The sequence below is a fragment of the Podarcis tiliguerta genome, assembly GCF_965153285.1.
Source record: "Podarcis tiliguerta genome assembly, chromosome: Z".
In the NCBI taxonomy this organism is placed as follows: Eukaryota; Metazoa; Chordata; class Lepidosauria; order Squamata; family Lacertidae; genus Podarcis; species Podarcis tiliguerta.
The window spans coordinates 48,403,711-48,423,217 of record NC_139553.1 but is presented as its reverse complement, the minus strand read 5'-3'; the positions used below and the strand labels follow the sequence as shown (position 1 = coordinate 48,423,217).

At 47.3% G+C, this 19,507-nt stretch overlaps 1 long non-coding RNA gene across 2 annotated transcripts; it reads right to left on the bottom strand.

The window, feature by feature from the left end:
* Positions 1 to 475: 475 nt before the first annotated feature.
* On the bottom strand, positions 476 to 19,479 carry LOC310669121. Of its 2 annotated transcripts, none has more exons than XR_014507018.1 (3): positions 19,210 to 19,479; positions 7,007 to 7,090; positions 476 to 5,175 (listed from the first exon to the last, which is right to left on the bottom strand). It is a non-coding gene; the product is annotated as an uncharacterized lncRNA (long non-coding RNA). The 2 variants fall into 2 exon arrangements; XR_014507019.1 differs by having other exon boundaries at positions 6,615 to 7,090; positions 19,210 to 19,464.
* Positions 19,480 to 19,507: the final 28 nt, after the last annotated feature.

Sequence of the window (19,507 nt, the reverse complement as noted above, 5' to 3'; positions counted from 1 at the left end):
ATATATCTCATTGTTACAGTATTCCCTCCCAGAGGAGGCAGGGGAAGTAATCATTCCGTGGGTCCTATACAATACAATAATTTTAAGAACTCTGTGTACTAGCCCTGTGCTTGTCTAGCAAAAGAGACATTTGTGATTTGGCTGCAAAGGGACTTCCTCCCAGGTAAATGTGTTCCTCCCTGCCCCTCACCCACCCCCTGCCTTTTGCATGTCAGTGCCCAGTGGAGGGGCATGGGTAGTGGCACAAAGGAGGAGTTAAGAGACAAGAGGAATGGAATAACCAAAAGCACATGATATCGCAAACCCATGTTACATGGCACAGCGACATGTGATGGATTTAGAAAGGCAAGATTTTGCCTTTCACCCGGACAGTGGAAAGATTGTGTGATTTGTGCTCCAAAAATGCAGGAAGAAACAACCTGCCAAGGCAGCGATTTACAGGTACAAAACCGATGATAAGAAATATACGCACACATACAAATAAGGTACATTTATTATGTACTGAACTGAACAAAAACTAAAACCAACAACCATACAAATGAAATATCATAACATACAAAATACATTATATAAATAATATAAAATATGAGGGATATTCAAAACCTGTCTAAAATAACACATGCAATATGATACTTTAAAATGTGGAAGTTAAAAGTGACTTGGGGAGGAGAGTAACATATCCAAATGAAAAATTTAATGGATGAGAACAGCAGCTTAATGGGGCAGGAGAGAAAAATCTAGCAACAGTCCCTGCTCGAATCTGCCAAAAGGCAGGCCATGTACCATTTGGAAGTCCTACCTTGAAGGTCTGAGGGACTAAGAAGAGTCACCAGTCACCTTTGGTTATCTTCACAGGAATTACAGGCAAGAAACGCATGAGCCAAAAATTTGGTAGCCTCCAACCCTTTCACAAGGACAGAAATGTTCAGTGTTAAAGAGCTACCCTTAAACCAGCTGCCTAATACAGCAGAGGGTATGCAGTTCAGCCTAGCTTTAGTGAAATTGAAAAGGCATTTGGGAATAATTAAATTTCCCAAGTATCTAGCATGGCATTATGCAAATATATGCAATGGACCTGTGCCAAAAGTCATTCCAGTACCGAGCTGTACAACTGGGACCAGGTGAGTTTGTTTTTATTTTATTATTTATTATTTATTTTATTATTTATTTTGGTTCTTTTGTTTTATTTATTTATGTATTTTATTTATTGCAGGATTCATAGCCAAAAAAAGACACTCAAAGCAGCTTTACAAGAATCATTCTTAAGATGGGTCACACAGCCTACAAAGATATGACAACAGGAAATACGGAATATGGAAGAGGAGGAGGAAAAAAGCAAGCTGCAGCAGAAATCCTAAAACTTACCATTCTGAAAGTTGCTGGTTAAGTTTCTCTTCCTATAATTAATGTTTCACACGATCTCCTTCCAGGGGTTTTCATGTAAGGCCAGTAGCAGTGACCCCGCCGGCCGCTGCCTTAAACCTTCTTCCCAAAATAAACTATTGTTATACAGTGGTACCTCGGGTTAAGTACTTAATTCATTCTGGAGGTCCGTACTTAACCTGAAACTGTTCTTAACCTGAAGCACCACTTTAGCTAATGGGGCCTACTGCTGCTGCTGCACCACTGCTGCGTGATTTCTGTTCTCATCCTGAAGCAAAGTTCTTAACCTGAGGTAATATTTCTGGGTTAGCGGAGTCTGTAACCTGAAGGGTATGTAACCCGAGGTACCACTGTATACCAATCTCTGAGCAGTGAGAGACGCCTGGGGTTCTGGGTGCTCACACAGGGTTTGGTCTCCTTGGAATGAGGTGAAGGTTGTGGTGTCTTTAAGATATATGATTTATTTACATCTATATAGAACCTGAGCCTACGGTGGAGGGGCTCACAGCATTAACACCCTAACAGATCTTGGTCGCAGCCTTGGATTCCATCACAAATCAAGCATGTCTCTGGGTCCAGCTCCTCAGCCTGCTTTCAGCTTAGCTCTCCGCTGGTGAGGGCAAAAGCCCACCCATTTCCCCCCTTGGCACAGATCAACTTCTTTGACTGTGCTCATTGTGGTGCTTGAGGGACAGGATTGGCACCCTTGCTCCCCTACCTCCAATCCCCAATAACTGGAAGGGCATTGTGCAGAGCAGTGGTTGCCAATTGGGGTTCATGCAACCCATTCGGGGTTGTAGTACCATTCACATAACAAAAATTAACATAGAGATAATCAACATTTTCAAATGTAGGGGGTCCATGGCTTGGCTTTTGAAAAACAGGGTCCTCAGTTCTTAGCTAATTGAGAACCACTGGTGCAGACTGACCCCTGCCTCCAAAGTCACAACACCATTATTTCATTTCAGTAACGCGTACGCACAGAGTTGCTGCAGTTACATAAATCTGCCTTCAGGTGGCAGTCATGCCAAGTTAAATGAAAGGAGCAATTTCCTATGTGAGCATTGCAAGATTCTAATCCACTCACTGTTGTCTGAAGATGATTCAAGCTCTTGGCTGCTTCCGTTGCTACAAACCCTGTGGCTCTTGCAAATGCAAGACTTATAAGCAGACACGGAGAGAGACCTGCTTACATCCAGCCCAGGCCCAAGGACCTCCAGAGGTCATCTTTCAAATGTTCCCGTCAGCCTTTTAAATGTGAAATCTGAGAACTGGCAAACCCTCTTAAGTGGAACATGGCTTTGCGTGCAAAAGGTGCCGAGTTCAATACCTGGCATCGCCAGTTTTGGAAAAACAAGAAATAGGTAGCAGCAGATGGGAAAGAAGATCTCTCGCCTGAAACCCTGGAGAGCGGCTGCCAGCCAGAGCCACCAACAGTGGGTTGGAAGGGCAAACAAGTTCACCTTACTGCTTTGGGTGTGCAGGCACAGGAAGGCCTCTAGCTGGGGAAGAGATTAGCTGTGAATGAGGTAGAGAGCAGAAGCAGAGAGCCAGCATGTATATCTTCCTTCATGTATAACAAAAGGAGTTCATGAGGTGCAGACAAACCGCTGCACAATCACCCTGATTAAGAACAGTTTGGGAACAAGGTGGGTATCTGCTCTGGTAGCTGCAGAACCTCTGGCCCTCAGTCCAAATGCCTCCCCCCCTTGTTTGGTCCCTGGGGCTCTCTGGGAGCTCATGTGCACTGCTGTGCCTGCTTTTGCATCTGTGTCCACCCACACTGGGATGTGGCCCCTGAGAGCTGGCCCAGGAGGGTATGTGGCTCTCCACTCCTGACCTATGAAATGACGTATGCAAATGACGTATTGCACACCAGACTCAAAACACCTGGGGGTGCTGACCCAGTCTCTCTCTCTCTCTCTCTCTCTCTCTCTCTGGGCAGATCCACATTGTACATTTGAAGCACATCCTACACACATTTAAAGCACATGACTTCCACCAAAGAATCCTGGGAACTGTAGTTTAAGGGTGCTGGGAATTGTAGCTCTGTGAGCAGGCTTTGGGTTACTGGCACCTCCTTTTTCTACAAAAACAAAAAACCAATGCTGAAGCGATATACTGCTGCTGTTTGTGAAAGTTCCTTTCAGCCACTATGGCTAACAACTCTCTCTAGACCACTCTTCCTGCAGGGATTTGCCTCCGACCCTTCCCCGCATTTTTCCCTTAAAAAAGAAAGAAAATAAATATGCAGAGTGAGTCACCCCACTTTGCACAGAACCCCACACATGAACCAGGAGCAACCAAGCCTCCTCCCACAACCAGTGGGGCTAGAAGATCGTGGGTGCTGCTGCTGCTTTTTACCCCACTCTGAAGCACCGCTAGCTTTCAACTCTCCCAGGTACACCAGCTCAACAGGTGAGATTAGCATCTCTGCCTCACAGCCTGTCTTTTCGGATGTTTCCCCACATCAAGGCAATGCTCTCTGCAGAGCAGGTGGGGCAGCTGGGTCGGAAGCTTCCAGCCAGAGGAGGCAACGCGTCCTCTGGGCATTGCATCACCCACACAAGAAGCCTTTCTCTGCTTTTCCCAAGATGCCCTGCTTGCTCTTGGGCATCCTCTACTCCTCGGTCGTCAGTGTGCTTTCTGCCACCCTTTGAAGGCTGCTGATTCAGTCTCAACCAGGCTGACTTCCTGTTGGAAGGGAGTCTGGATGCAGGGACCATGGAACTTGTGGCCCTTGGGATGTTGCTGAACCACAACTCCCATCATCCTGGCACTGATGGGAGGGGGAGTCCAGAAACATTCACAGTGTTCTCTGTCTCCGTCTTAATTCTCGCAAATGATGAAGAAACCTGTCGAACAGGGGCTGCATCACTTCACAGCACTGTGGGTATGTTAGGTTTGCCAGGCAAGAGCATTTCAGAAGCTGAGATTTCAAGGGCCTGAACTTGGGCCGCGCGCAGGGCAGCCATTCGGGACAGAGGTTGGCAGGAAAAGGGGAGCAAGTGTGTGTGCCTGCAGGGAGGGGATGAATCCACATGACTGAAAGATGTGTTTAAAGATGTGTTTTCAAAAAATACATCCCCAAAACCTGCATACCAAGCAAAAAGGCGTTTTCAACCCCCTTTCCTTCTGAAAAGCTGGGATATATTTTTCAGGGTAGGGAGCTGCCCCCATTATGTGGCCTTCACTTGCTCCCAGCTGCAATCTGAAGTGATGCCATCAAGACAAAGCTCTGCTACCCACCTGCTGCTTGTGAGTCCATTTGTTACAGGAAGAGGAGAGGATTCCCTGAGCAAATAATCAGACTAAAGCTGCAGCCCGCCATTAATTTTATTGCTGGCAAGTTCAGGTGATTCAGCTGCTGTAAACAGTCTTGAGATGATGGTGGTTTTGCAAGCTTAGCTTTGCAAGCATTATTCATTGTTGATGTTGGTTGTTATTTCACAAGCTTTGATAGCTCCAGGAAAGTTCATTGGGTGACTAAGACTAGGAGCATTTTTGCACAGCTTTGGGGGTTATTGAATGATGTCCCTTCCTGGAGAAAGTGGAGCTCTGCCTCCATTGCACCTGATTTGAGCCCCTGCAGTAGAGCCTCTTCCTCTCTATAGCTGGAAGCTGCGAATGGTGACGGATGCACCCGCGAGGAAGTTATTGGGGCACACCACTCTGGCGATATGTGAAGTCTCTGAAGTCCAGTACCGAATTTTCAGGAATTGAACTCATTCATTCATTCATTCAATATCAGTATGTTTCTTGTGACCCTTCAATCACATTCCCCAGGATGGCCTGCAAAATGAATAAAACAATTAAAATACAAATACAAAATAACATATATTAAACTGAAAGCCACAAAATCGTAAGAGCAACATAGCATTGCACGCCACCCTCAGTCTCCAAGGGGTGCAAGATTCCTGGGGTTCCAGGTGCTTACCCAGGGTTTGCTTTCCTTGGAGTGAGGCTCAGTGGAGACTGTGGTGTCTTTATGACATATGGCTTATTTGCACATATATGCAACCTGATACTACCACGGAGGGGCTCACAGAAGGTCTTGCTTCTCCCATAGCCACAGCCCTGGATTCAAGAAGAAATCAGGCATGGCTATGCCTCCCAGCTGCCAAGCCTGCAGTGTGCTTGCTTCCAGCCTCTCGCTCGCACACACAACTCTCAAGTCTGGCTTTTGTCTTTATAACTACCAGCAAGTTGTGCAAGGGCATCCCACCCATTTGCTGTCTCTCATGGAGCCACTTCCTTTGTTACCTTAATGGCCCCTACCTAGAGGGCCATTACCTCATCAGGAAACTAGCCTGGCTTTTCCAGGAATTGAATCCATGCTGGTTCCAGGAATTAGAAGGGGGCTCAAGCATACAGCCTGCCCAACCCCCTTAACACTAAGAACTGAAATTGTATATTTGGGGGGAAATAGGGAGACACCACTGAGAAGGCCCAGTTCTGGTAACCGCATGCCTCACCTCAGTCAGCAGGTGACACTATTGAAATGTGTGGCTAAGTCAGGCACCCCCCAACCTGCAGCCCTCCAGATGTTTTGGCCTACAACTCCCATGATCCCTAGCTAACAGGGCCAGTGGTCAGGGATGATGGGAATTGTAGTCCAAAACATCTGGAGGGCAAAGGTTGGGGATGCCTGGGCTAAGTCCTTCCAATGTAAGACAGTCCTTCCAATCCCTTGAGCATAAAACTGTGAAGGGCTTTAAAGGTTGAAAGAAACAACATTTTAAAATGGACCCACAAGCTGTCTAGGTGTAGTTGATCCAGGGCAGGTGTATTATGAGCTAAATTTTTATATTTTATAAATTTTCATATTGTCTTATGCAAACCACTATAGGGTTTTTGTTTATGATGATTAAGCACCACAGTGCATAAAATCTAAATAAATAACACTCCATTCCAGTTTGTGAATCTAGGGCTGTGAACCAACCATATATTGAAAGCACATCCTTTCCCCACTCGACAAAGAATATTGGAAACTGTAGTTCACTCACAGGGCTACAATTCCCAGCACCCTAAACAAACTACAGTTTCAGTGAGGGGAGGGGAGGATGTGCTTTACATGTGTGATCAGAACTCACATTAGTTTCAAACCACCTTCAGAGGCTGCCCCGTAGGTAGCACTGAGGCTCCTCTGATGCCTTAAACAGCCCCTCATCCCCACCACTGACACTGCTCCACAATCTTGCTGCAGGAGCAGGACAATTTATGCAGACAACCCTGCAAAATGTGCTTGGCTTGCCAATCCTCTTTCCCCCAGTTGTTGTGGAAGTTGTTCTTCTGATGCACAGCACCAGCTGTGCCTGCCCTGAACTGCTCCACAGACTCCAACTCCAGACTGGGCCACAGATAGTCCCTGAACTGAGAGGCACCGCCAGGTCCAAGCACATCCCAACAAAGGCCCAAGTGGCACAGTGTGCTGTTGGAAATGAGTGCTTGGCTTTCACAGGGGTTTGGCTCTCTGGCTGTTCTCCCCAGCATCAGGAATACACCAGGACGTCCAGCACATACTCCGCCACTTGTGGCTCCTACCCAGCCAGCAACACTTGTTGTGTGTGTTGCAGAAAGGCCCACACCAAGCTGCTCTTCTTATTTTTAGAGTTGACCTTACATCGGGGTTAGCCATTCATCTGCCTGTGGCGCAACAAGGTGTGAACCAGTTCCACAAACCCAGCTGTGCCTGTTTGTCTCCCTGCTGAGAGAAAGAGAGACAGAGAAAGGCAGGTGTAAATTAGTTAAGAGACAATGCCTCTTGCAACCACAAAGTGAGGCTTCTCACATTCTTATTCTTGGTTCAGAAATACTGGTGAAGTTTTCATTTGTTTCTGAGCATTTGTGCCTGGCTCTTGAGATCGCTTGTGCAAAACTTCAAGAGAGTTATATATATATATATATATATTTAAAGAACAACAAAAAATACCAAAGCAGCCTTCACCCAATGGTCCCCATGCAGTATATCATCATCACCACCATTGTTGTTGTTATTATTGTTAAAATGTATATCTTGTTCTTCCTCACTGGAGCACAGGGGGCAAACAACAAGCAACGAAGCAATAAAAGCACAATTCCAGTGCCAATGCACTGAGAGAGTTCTCTGCTTAAAGAGCATATTGGAAGGAAGGTTTTTAATGGGGAAGACAACAGAGATGGCGGCTGTCTCACGACTGACAGCAGATGTTCCCCGTGGGTGAATGACGCAGCACTAGGGAGGGCCCAGTTCCTGCACAGTGTGGAAGGAACCTCCTGATAAGTGACCATAGCAGCTTGTTTGTTTAGATCAGGATAAATATGTGAAAGCTGCAAGCAGTTATTTCACCAAGGTCTGTTGTATACACCATTTTCACCGTTAACATGGCTGGCCCACCCATGAGGCAAGCTGAGGCAACCGCCTCGGGTGGCAGCATCTACAGGACAGCAGATCCAACCTCCAAAGAATGCAGTGCCCACTGCTGCCACCGCTGCCATGGTGTCAGTGCTGGTATGCTCCTTGGAGACTGGCTTTTGAGGGGGCTGAAGACACGCCTATGCCTGCCTGGGGCTGCCCTCTGGGGTCTCCTGGGCTCTGCACCCACACAGCACGATTGAAAGCAGCCCCCTCCCCACCCCCTGTGACAGCCTTTGATTCCCATTTCAACTGTTAGGCAAGGTTGATTTGATACTCCCTCTCTGGTTGACTCACCCGTTCTTACCTAGCCAGAGGGGCCACCATTTTGTGGTTCGCCTCAGGTGCCAAAATGTCTTGGGCCAGACCTGTCCATTAAGAATGGTGTTTCACTTGCTTCCTTGATAGGCAGAGCTTTAAGGACATAAGGACATCAGAAGAGCCTGCTGATCAGGCCAAGGGCCTTTCGATCCAACATCCTGCTCTCACAGTTGCCAACCAGATGCTCCAATAGGAAACCCACAAGTATGACCCAAGCACAAGAGCAGCCCTTTTCCCCTCCTGTGGCTCCCAGCAACTGGTCTTCAGAAGCATCACTGCCTCTGACCATGGAGACAGAGCATGTCATTGCGGCCAGTGAATCTGTCTAATCCTCTTTCAAAGCCATCCCTGCCTCCTGTGGGAAGGAGTTTAACAGTTTAACTCTGTGCTGCATGAAGAAGTCCTTTCTTTTATCTGCCCCCAATATTTCTTTCTAGTGGTAAGAGAGAGAATGGAAAACCTTTTCTTTATCCAGCTTTCTGCAGAATTAATGGGTGCCTTGTTTTCTGTACATGTAGGCAAATGTAGAGGCACTCTATACAGTTAGGCAAAGTTGTTTAGTGGGTGCTGTGCCCTTGAGTCCTTTTAGATAAATTGCAGCACTGCTGCCACACAATTGACATGCATTGTTCTCTTTTGTGGTTGCTAACAATAACTCTCATAAATATTAGATTGATAAATAGAATGTTAGCAGAGAAAATGGGTTTGTTTGGCACATCAGCACAGCCAAAGCGTAACCCTTTACCTGGGGTTGCAATTTAAGGAAGCAATTTCCTCTGTTGCAAGCCATTCAAATGAATTTGAATCCATACCTACCAGGCAGATTTCCTACAAAAATCCATTGCTCTGAGCTGGGGCAATGGCATTCAGATCCAGCTTGTTCACCTCTCTGATGTAACTGGAATCCAAAGCCCCCTGGAAAAAGTCTTCCTGGGGGTCCATCCTTAGAACAACTACCCCCAACTGCATGTCATCCAGATATTATCCCTGGTCATTGGCAGGCTGGGGCAGATGGGAGCTGGAGTCCAAAGCAGGGGTTGGCAAGGTTTACCTTGTCTGGGCCGGTTCACTCCAGCAGAAATCCCTCTGTGGGCCGGATTGAACGCGCACAGGCCCATGATTTGCAGTGTCTGCCTCTGTGCAGACACGATTTCCAGCACCTGCACAGATGCAATTTCCGACACCGCGGAAGCGAGTCTCCACGCTGTGCTGGTTTAGCGCAGCGTGCGGGGACTCACCAATCGGGCAGCTCGGTTTGGGGGCAGCTCGTGGGCCAGTTAAACGGCCCCCGTGGGCCACTTGTGGCCCATGGACCTTAGGTTGCCAACCCCTGATCCAAACCATCTGTATACTGCCAGCTTGGCATAGGCTGCCCTCCAGTAGCTAAGCCGCCTTCTATCGCAAGTATTTTCCTATTCAAACATTAGAGATACTAATGCTGATCTGTGGAGGATTTGTTTTTTGTTCTCTGTTTGGGTTTTCCCCAGTGACAGGCACTTTGGCAAAGAGGGCTCTATTCTCTTGCAACTGAGGCATCCCAAATGTGTAAATAACCAGGCATTCAAAATAAGAATGGTTTACCTGTATTGATCCATCATACATATTAATGAATTGGGTATGATAGCTGTGGAAGCTGCTCTTCATCAGAACCACCACAGACCTGGCATTTATTGTCATTCTATTGCTGGAACCCAGGGAGGCTGCAGGATTCATGAAGCAATGCAGGGGTGCAAGCAGCTCCTTGGATGGGAACCTTTTCCATGTAGCTCACAGTAAAACTAGACAGTCACCAACTAATATGACTCTAAAAGAGTTAGACATAGGACTTATCCACACCTCTGTTCCCTAGGTAAACCTGCTCTTTAGCACTGAATCAGAATAAACAGCAAGTGGGTTTTTTGTGAATTGCTGTTTGTTCCAATTTAGCACTAAAGAGCAGGTTTTCCAGGCAAAGTGATGGGGCAGAGGCGAAACCATTCAGATCTGTGCCTAGAAAAATCAAACAGAAAATTGCTCAGATTTGTGCTTTTTACGCATAGGACAAGCAGCAGTGTGCACACATTTCTCAAACACATTTCTGGTGAATTTCTCTAGCAATGGCTACTAGTCAAGATACTCTATTTTATCTCCACAGTTGGAGGCAGGATGCCTCTGAATCTGAATATTGTTTTCAGATCCTGCTTTCAGGCTTTCCAGGAGAGGATTGGACCCTGTGAGAACAGGATGCTGGACTAAATGGGAGCCCTCATGCCTCATCCTGCAGCCAGGCTCTTCTTAATGTTCTTAGGAAACCAATGGGGGCCACATGCAAGGGTAAATAAATAAATAAAATTGGTAAACTAAAATCTTAATATTACTGGTGTTCAGAGACATGGGATGGCACACGGAGGCCTCCTCCATTTGATGTAAATCAAGGCACCGCAAATTTAAATTGCTCTGCTTTATTAAAGAAGTGATTCACTGGAGGCACACTCCATTGTATCTCAGGACAGATGGATGTCAACAACAACAACAGAGGCATGGGGCCTCTGATCCTGAAGGAAGCATATAGCCATGAGGACTAATAACCTATTTTCCTTTTAAAATCATATATGCCAGCAACCATCACCATTTCTTGTGGTGGCAGATAGGTCTACTCATAAGGCCAAGGAGTCAATTCGTGGCTTAATGAGATTTGCGCTAGGGTCCAACTGACTACAACCTTCCCCAAGACCTCCAGATGTTTGCAGAATACAAATCCCATCAATCATCCCTGACCACTGGCCCTGCTCGGTGGGGCTGACTGGAGCTCTAGCCCTTGCCATCCAGAGGGGCACCGTTGATACAAGTAACTTGTTGTGTGTGCATGTTTGCTTTTTAAAGTGTGCATCAGTGTTAACTTGCAAGTTGCCTTGGGACAATTTATATGCTAAAATGCATGGCAGAAATAAATGTGTGTTTTTCTTCTGGACACCCACCAGATTTCTCAATATAATCCAGTGGGACTGGATTATTTCCAGACAGAGCTGTTCCTGTGGGCTGAAGCCTCATGCAGCAATGTGGGTCAGTGGTGCCTCTCTAGTGCAAAGTCTGTGCCGCTGTATTTTGCTGTTGCGGTTTGCTGCCAGCCAATATTATAAGTACAGTATTGATAAATATAATGGTAGGACAGAGGGGACCTTGAGGAAAAAATATAGGAGTGCATTCATGCAGCTCAGTGAGACAGAATCACAAAAGAAACTGCCGGCGTAGTGGAAAGAAAGAAGAGGGGTTACTTCAAGGTGACTGGGTTTTAAAAGGTGGCAAGGGTGTGTTTAAACGTCAAAAGAGCAAGTGCATTTTCCCATCACAAGTGTCTATTACTGCTCTTCCCTGGGGAGGCCCCTTCTCCCAAGCCCCTCCCCGTGTTCAAAAGGCAGGTAATTAATAAATGCCTCTTAGCTGGGCCAGGACTGTGCCCGCCTCTGCCTTCCTTCTTGACTTGAGCAATGATTTCTCTGAGAACTAATGAAGGGTTTGGATGCTTTAATTTGTTTTCTCAGATTAGGTTCTGAAAATAACCTAAATTATTCTAATAGGCAGTTAAGTCCCTGCGGAGCATCTGGATAAAATGAAGCAGAGATAAGGAGCAAAAGTCGTCAGGGGGGAGCTTACAGGACATCCTTCTGGGCCCACTTTCAGTTTCGGGTGGTAAATATTGCATTTTCAGAAATCGGTCTTGTAGGAGGGGCAACATATAAAGTCGCCCACATGGGAGCATGCGCCTGCGATGAAATGGTGCAGTCGCTCAGAGGGAGAGCATCTGCTTTGCATGCAGACGGTCCCAGGTTCAATTCCAAATGGCCTCCCCAGGGAGGCTGGGAGTCATTCCCTGCAGGAAACCCTGGAGAGCCACTGCCAGTCAGTGTAGACAGTACTGAGCTAGATGACCAAAGGGTCTGACTTAGTAAGGCAACCTCATTATGGCTGGCAGCACTGGGTTGAACGCTCCTCCTGCAGTGAGTTCCATAGGTTAACTATTGGTTGTGTGCAAATAGGGCACAATCTTCTGCCAAGTGGTTTCACTGGATGACCCCCCGAGTTTAGTATTACAGGAGAGGGCAACCCCATATTCCTTCTTCCCATTCATTCTTTTGAATAGCCCTTTGAATCTCATGAGATTCAAACATTTAAGTAGGTCTGATGTAGCAGCAGTATATGGCATACTTGATTCCTGCCTCTTCTTTGCCTAGCTTTTTATCTCTTTGACGATCTCAAGATCTTGCTTCTCTTTCTACAGATTGTGGGAGTAAACCTTTCTGTCTGTGTGCTTAGAACAATAGATTCATAGAGTTGGAAGGGACCCAAGGGTCATCTAGTCCAACCCCCTGCAATGCTTGTTTAAAAACAAAGAATGGCATGTTTACAACTCATTTTTTTACTGCAAAATGGCAATCAAACACAAGCATCTGATATGGAGTGAGGTATTTTGTAAACAGCTGTGAGGTTTTATTCCGTTTTGCAAATAAACCACTCTGAGGTTTTTATTTAATCAAGCTGTCTAAAAGTCTTGTGGATATAAATAAATAAAATAAACAAACTTCCCTCCCGAGGAGGAAGCTTTTAATTACACTTGCAGTAGCCTCCATGCACTTTGCCTGTTCGCACTGGACAGTTTGGTGATGCAACTGGTGTTTCAGGATAAACAGGGGTGGCTGAGAAATAACTATGAATCAGGTTGGGTGGGGAGGCTGTCAACAGTATCCTCCAGATTGTCCATAAAGAGGGAGTGAGCAAAATATTTATTTTATGACACTTATATTTCACCCTTTCTCAAAGGAACTTGTGGTGGTATACATGCTTTTCTCCTTCCCCACAATTTGCCCTTACCACAAACCATGTAATTTGTTGTTTGCAATTTGTAGGTCAGATTGAGAGATTGCAATCAGCCCAGTGTCACCCAGTGAGCTTCCCTGCTAAGCAGAGATCTGAACTCGGGTCTCTGCAATCCAGGCCCAACTCTGGCTCTCATGCGGATGACTACACGGCTAGTGTGGAATCAGCAGCTGCTAGACATTAAGCCACACCAAAGTGTCCCTGAAAACTAGGTCTGGAGCCTTGCAATAATGACACAGCACAGGTTGAAGTGAGTTAAGGGATTGTTATCCCAGGGTAGCAGAAGGTGCCAAGAAGAAACACAGCAGCTCTCTCTGTGTCTCTCTCTCTCTCCCCCCCCCCCCCCCATTAAGGTTTTCCTCCTTCACTAGAACTACGTCAAACTGTTGGTGCTCACCACAGGCACCTGTGCAAACATGCCGTGTTTGTTTCTGGTCTTAATTTTGCTGATTACACCTCAGCAGGGCCTTGCAACATGGCTGGTGCTCCCAGGTGGAAATCCCCTGAGGGAGCGGAACTCTTGTAATTATACGCAATGGTCTTCTTATTCGCAGTTAAACAAAATGCCCACACGGGACCTTGATGTCACAAAGGACCATGCACGCTGCAGCCGCGAGGAACAACGGCAACCCCTCCTTCTCCATGGTTGTTCCTCCTTTCTTCCAAGGAGCTCAAGGTGGCCCATGTGGCTGAGTGGGGATTTGAACTCTGGTCTCCCAGGTCCTAGTCTGACACTCTAACCACTAGGCCCCCACTGGGTCTCTAGCATGTCACAGGGCAAGGCCAGATTGAATAACTTCCCTTTCACCATTGAAGTTAATTTTAAATAAGTATAAGCCATCTTTCTGGACCCAAAGTCACTCCATTTATTTATTTATATTTTATACAGTTTGTTCAAAACAGACATACAGCTATTATTTTCCCATAAAAATAAGTTCTTCACAACAATTGAAATGTTGAAGAAAAATACCGCCGCCCCCAAAATAAAAAGTAGACCAGCACCACCTAAAAATGTTTACACCCCGTTTTTCTTTCATAACAGAGCTCAAGGTGGCTTAAAGTGGGGCAGGGGATCCCCGCATGGTCCCCCATCAAGGCACTGACCAGACCCAAATCTGTTTAGCTTTAAGCAAGTGGGCTGCAAAAAATGCCCTCAAACTACAGATGGACTTTTGACAGGCGCAGCCTGTCATCAGCACCTAACTCCTGCACTCAAAAGCTTCCACTAGCTTTCCAGGCCAACATTAAAGTCCGGGTGGCGCTGTGGGTTAAACCACATAGCCTAGGACTTGCTGATCAGAAGGTGAGTTTCGAACCCCCACGACGGGGTGAGCTCCCGCTGCTCGGTCCCTGCTCCTGCCAACCTAGCAGTTCAAAAGCCCGTCAAAGTGCAAGTAGATAAAAAGGTACCACTCCGGCAGGAAGGTAAACGGCGTTTCCGTGCACTGCTCTGGTTCGCCAGAGGCGGCTTAGCCATGCTGGCCACATGACCCAGAAGCTGTATGCCAGCTCCCTCAGCCAATAAAGCAAGATGAGCGCCGCAACCCCACAGTTGTCCGCGACTGGACCTAATGGCCAGGGGTCCCTTTACCTTTATTAGTTTACAAGGCCCTGAACAACCTGAGTCCTGATCCCCTATAACCCTGCCCAATTGCTGAGGGCTTTGGGGGAGCTGTTGTCCGGGGTCTGCGTGGCTTGGAGGCATGACTCATGAGAGCCCACGAGGAGCCTGCTGAATCTGCTCAAAGGCCGCAGCATCCTGGTGGCCCCAATGAAAAGCCCACAAGCAGGACCTGACAAGAGCACATTCCCCTCCTGCCCCCCCCCCCAAGACTGGTATTCAGAAGCATTACCGCCTGCAAAATGCCTACTGCACCCACCAGGGCCCTGCATTCAATATTAGGGCCCCAATTTTGTGGGATTCCCTTCCAGTTGAGGCCCCTCCCTCCTTGTTTAATTTCTAGCACCTACTGAATATTTTTTCATTCCTGAAGACCTTTTAACTGAAGTCTTTTATCATTCTGACTGATATTTCTCTTTTCTGTATTGTATTTCTCGTATATTGCTCAGAAGCTATTGTAGCTAAGCAGTATATACACTGTATGAGTAAAACTGATCTGGGACACCTTTCCACTTATTATTTATATCGTGCCTAAAATATTTTATTATTATTTAAAGTATTCCTTAGCTCCCTTGTTCAGAAAGGACTCCAGAGCAGCGTTCAGTATTGAGATTAAGCGAATGCTGCATACTTAATTCATCTCAAATAACCACCATCCCATGGACCTATATGCACAGTCACATAGTCACTCGCAGAGATGGGGAGCTTGAAAGAGTAAGGAAAACCCACCTTCTGCTCTGATTTACACCCTGCACTTGCCTTGCTACTGTTTTGAGCTTCTGCGGATTCATTTCTGGATCTCCAAAGTTCTTGCCAAAATATTACAATTCCTACTTTTCCAGACCATTGACTTTGCTGGCTGGATTGTTGATGGAAGTTGCGAGTCCAGACCTGGGATAGCTCAGTTGGTAAAGCATGAGGCTCTTCATCTCCGGGTCGTGGGGTTGGGGAAAAGAGTCCTGCATTGGTGTAGGTGACCCTCAGGGTGCCTTCCAACTCTATAATTCTGTGTTTCTAACCCCTGGAGGGCAGCTGGTTGGGTACGCTTGGCTGCAATCCTGTCCAGGACAATTTGGAAGATCGTTAAAAGAGCTGCCTGTATTTCTGAAAGGATCCAACTCCAAGCATGGCAGACTTCGGGCAGGCCCCTGCAGCCTACCAACCCCAAGCCTGTGCTTTCAGTCTTTATCTCAAGCCCCTCTTTACAGCATTTCATCAAACCAATTGCAAACTCCGTAACCGTGCTTAGACTATTGCTCCCTATTTTGCAGCCAGAGCCCACTTAATCAGCCCAAAATGGTGTGCCCTTTTGTGCATAGCTGGAACTCTGGAAACAAAGTTGCAGGTACACACCCACGCACCCACCCTGTGCTCCACATGGCAGATCTAACCAAACCATTACAGCATTATTAATTGGAAGAAACAAACCAAACATTTTGCCTAGAAGCAGCAAAAAGCTATAGAGCGGGCAGCTAGGAATCCGTTAATTTGCCCAGCGTGTGAAGAGGGAACAGCTGTCCCTGGAACTGACTGTCCCTGTATGACCTCTGCCTACGCAGGACAGGAATTCCAAACAGTGACTGAATTCTACGCAGTTTGCTACACACACCAAGGAGTAATCTCATTATGTCTGATGTCTGCAGAGTCTCTTGGTGTGTGTTTTCTTTTCTTTTCTTTCCTTTCCTTCCTTCCAGCATTCCATTTTGCTGCATGTCATCTGGTATTAGAAATTTGGTGTACGTGGTATATTTCAAGCCTACACCCACTCCATTCAATACTAGCTTTTGAATTAGCTTTCAGGCCCTCAGGATTTTGACTGCCTTGACCCAGGTACCCATAATTTGGGGAGGTACATTCCCACTCAGAAAACACTTAGTGTGGCCCACCTGAATGAATGCTGCACTTGCTGGCATTGAAATAGGCAGAAATGGTCATTTTCCTAGAGAGTGCTCAGAATGTTTCTAAAGCAGGGTTCAGCAAACTTATTCAGCCGTGAGCCGGTCCACCGTCCCTCAGACCATGTGGTGGGCTGGACTATATTGGGGGGGGGGAATGAATGAATTCCTATGCCCCACAAATAACCCAGAGATGCATTTTCAATAAAAGCACTCATTCTACTCATGTAAAAACACGCTGATTCCTGGACCGTCCGCAAGCCGGATTGAGAAGGCAATGCGGCCCACAGGCCTTAGGTTGTCTACCCCTGTTCTAAAGCCTTGAAACCCTTTCGCTTAAGAGCACCTGAAAACACCTGGCTTTAGTTCTAAATCTGGGCACAACTTCCAGAGTAAAACTGCTTAAAATAAAATTTAGCAGCAAATTTGGTTCTGTAGAATTTGGACTCAATCAAGACTGGGTGGGCATTGTTCGCCTGAAAGAAAGTAACAGCCTTTGTCCCTCTTTAGGTATTAAATCAGCACTGCAAGATGGTATTCTCACTATTCTCATCCTTTTGGGGTGAGCTTTTCTTATCTTGTGCACACTTCCTTAACACAGGAATGGGTGACTTCTGCTACTACTCTGTGCATTTTATTGCTTTCAGTCTTCACAATTTGCAAACTTTGGGGTTTAAAATGTACATATATGTCTTGTGGACCCTTTGTGTGTCGGATGAAGTGGGCCTTTCTCCATGAAAGTCAGTGCCACCTAAAATGTGAAAATGGTTTCCAAGGTGCCACAGGATTCATTTTGTTTAAAATGTAATAAGAACCTCTGAAGAGACAGGCTGCTGGATCAGGCCCATGGGAGCACGCTGCTCTCCCAGTGGCTAGCTAGATGCCCCAAGGGGAAGAGCACAAGCAGGACCTAAGGCCAACAGCACCTCTTCCCAACTGTGATTCCCAGCCACTGATATTGAGGGGAATATAGTGGGTCTACTGGCCGGCTAAACCAGGTGAGGGCACCTGATGGGTCTCAAACTCTGGGTGAGTTAGGGACTCGGGCAGATGGAATGGATGAACCAAGAGTGGGTCCCACGGTCAAGAAGGCGACGTGTATGTGCTGTAGAGGGAAGTGAGGGGCAGATGGGGCTCATCCACCTGGGAAGTATCCCATCTAGGAGAAGGAAAACTGATCCTAAACCTTTATTGCCCTGCAGGATATTTCCAGGAGAATAAATAGCTAAGACGTGAACCCTACACAAACCCAGAGTGGAGTCCCTAAGAGGGTTGGATGGTGCCTTGTACGCCTCCTTCCAGCAACTCCTGCAGCCAAGCTGGTGCCAAACGTATTGTTCTGCTTCCCTTTGGACCACATAAATGAAGCCGAGAGGGAGGGGTCTTGTCGTTTGGGCAGCCCAGGACCTCCAGACACCTTGCACCCTGGGGATGTCACTTTGGTGCTGATAAGGCAGAGGTCTGACTTCACCCCCAGAGTGCCCTCCATTGTCTCTCGAGACAGATAGATGCGAACAATACTGGCTCCCACACTGGAGACAGAATGATAGGCAGAATACACATCGCTGAACTAAATGGGCCAGTAGCCTGGCTCAATTTAAGGCAGTTTCATGCGCACCAGCTGCCTGCTCTTGGTCCCAGGTATATGGGCCAAACTGCCCAAGAATATGTATTATCTAGTAACCCTTGACAGCCTCATCTCCCATGAATTTATCTAATCCTCTTTTAAAGCCATTCAAGTTGGGGGCCATCACCACATCCCCTGGGAGCAAAGCTGACTCTGTGCTGTGAGAAGGAGGACTTTCCTCTGCCTGTCCTGAATCTTCCAACATCCGGCTTCATTCCCAGCACCTGTGAGGAATCCAGGCAAGGTTGATGCATTTCATTTTCTTTCAACATTTGAAATGAGAGTTTGTGCGCAAAAAGCTTGAGAATCTAAAAAACAAACACTAATGGCACCACAACTCAGGACCACCTACAAGTGACCTGAAATTATTCTCTCTCTCTTCTGCCCCTTTCTGCAGACACAACCTGTTGATGCTGCATTCCAGCAGAGTATCCTTTGGGGCAAACATGTGGGAATTCCTGGGCAGCTGAGCATATCTCGCATATCTCATGCAACCCAGGCCTTCAGGGACATCGCAAGACCATGACACACGTGTTTCTCTCTTTGTCATCCGGCTGTAAGGAATCCATTGTCTTTTTAAGAGTGGGGGCACACTTTCCAGTGTGGATTAGCAGCAGCCCATGAACTTGAGAGAGAAATAGGAACAGGCACAATAAACAACAACAACAATAATAATAATAGTTGGCTGGCTGGCTGGGGAGGTCTTTTTGAGCAGCCCCCAAACCCAGCTGCTTTGTTGTGTGTGTTTTATGCTCGTATATTCACGGAGGGAGGAGAGGGCTATGGATGGCTACTTGCCGGGATGCCTCTGCTCTGCCTCCATAGTCAGAGGCAGCGATGCCAATACGAGTTGCTGGAAACCCCAGGAGAGAGATGGCCTCGTACTTGGCTCCTGCTTTTGGCTTCCCCACTGAGGCATCTGGGTGGCCAATATGGGAACAAGGATGCAGGACGAGATGGGCCATTGGCCTGATCCAACGAGCCTGTCTGCGCACAAGGCGTGCGTTTTTGCTGTGGGGATGAGGCCGAGGGTGATGCCCCCACCCCGCCAGTTTCCCACACCTTCTCCTTTTGCATGCACACGGTGCTTGGTGGTGCATCGTTGCAGACTCACCTGAGGGATATGGCGAGTTCCATCCCGGAGCCTGAGCTGCGTTGCTATGGCACCTGGCCGGCTGCCTCACGCCCTGCTTCCCCGCCCGGCCAGCTGTACTCCCTCCGGCAGGCGAGGAGGCGTTTTCCAGGCGGATCGTACCATCTCCAGCCAGGCCGAGGGAGGAGCGCGCCGGCCACAGAGCGAGCCGTCGGCTTTGCAATCCGGATCCCCGCTGCTGCAGCGCCAGGAAGAGGCCGGCGCGCTGGCCTCGCCTCGCCCTCCCTCCCGCCTTGACATCTCATCCCCGAGAGCCGCT